Source organism: Sinocyclocheilus rhinocerous, unplaced genomic scaffold (genome assembly GCF_001515625.1).
Source record: "Sinocyclocheilus rhinocerous isolate Xijiao unplaced genomic scaffold, SAMN03320098_v1.1 scaffold463, whole genome shotgun sequence".
NCBI classification, from domain to species: domain Eukaryota; kingdom Metazoa; phylum Chordata; class Actinopteri; order Cypriniformes; family Cyprinidae; genus Sinocyclocheilus; species Sinocyclocheilus rhinocerous.
In genome coordinates this window covers 65140-66336 of record NW_015627535.1, presented here as the reverse complement: position 1 = coordinate 66336, position 1197 = coordinate 65140, and the positions used below count along the sequence as shown (strand labels likewise).

General features: G+C 37.3%; 1 protein-coding gene across 1 annotated transcript in view; it reads left to right on the top strand.

The window, feature by feature from the left end:
* LOC107728700 (ubiquitin carboxyl-terminal hydrolase 43-like) overlaps positions 1-1197 on the top strand; it is a 96490-nt gene that overhangs the window by 38074 nt on the left and 57219 nt on the right. The gene's annotated exons all lie outside the window — the stretch shown is intronic.

Here is a 1197-nt window from a genome sequence, read left to right as displayed (position 1 = left end):
CCGCTTTGTCATGCCTGGAGCTGATCCGTGCTGGTCGCTGAGGAAATACATCAACTTCGCGCTGTGGATCGCCGGATTGGCTTTCACCGTGGACGAAGCGGAGTCCAGCCTGGGGTCGTCACATGTGGTTACCGCAAGCCTGCCGACCGCTCCTTCGTCAAATCCGCCGGCCGTGCCGTTCTCAAGGTCGCCAGCCGTTCCTCACTCCAGCCCGCCGTGTGTGACGCTGTGTGACGCATTTTATGGAAGACTGTTTCCTGAACCTGCAGAGTAGCATACAATGGGTCTGTGCTCAAAGGCTGTTCTATAAAGTGGGGCAGTTCCAAATTTGTATTTCTGTATTTAAATTTGCATTTTCCATTACCCATGTGCAAAGTTTGGTGCAAAAGGAAAATCAAAATTAAATTATATAATTTACATTTGCCATTTCCAACAGTAGTCTTAATATGTAAATCGCATACTAATTTTAACACTTTATAAGTTGCGAAATGGAAATGAAAATGTATAACCCACATTGATTTGATATGTGTAACATGTCCAAGCAGAAATAGTAGCAAAATGATCATTTAAATTAGTCATTAAATTATTCATGGCAGCCTACAACACCTTTCTTTAAAGACTTATTCAGGGAAGTACAGTAGGATGTAGGAAATGGTTCAGTATTATTTTAGGTATAAAATATCTTTATTTGTAATGTCCATTTCATAGTGCAGCTTGGCTCCTTAAATGTTTAAAACCAGCTAATTTCAAGATGCTGACGTCACATCTGGTCGTCACGTGGATTATTGGCAAATTGAAACAATTTAAATGATAATTTTGCTACTATTTCTGCTTGGACATGTTACACATATCCAATCAATGTGATTTATTCATTTTCATTTTCATTTCACAACTTATAAAGCGTTAAAATTAGTATGCAATTTACATATTAAGACTACTGTTGGAAATGGCAAATGTAAATTATATAATTTGATTTTCATTTTCCTTTTGCACCAAACTTTGCACATATGGGTAATGTAAAATGTAAATTTAAATACAGAAATACATTGCCATTTTGAATATTGTGTTGCCATTTTGAATATTGCATTGCCATGTTGCATATTGTATTTTAAATTGAATTTTGCTACCTATATGCTTCCATAGTTTTTACACCTTCCTCTCTCTCTCTCTCTCTCTCTCTCTCTCTCTCTCTCGTTG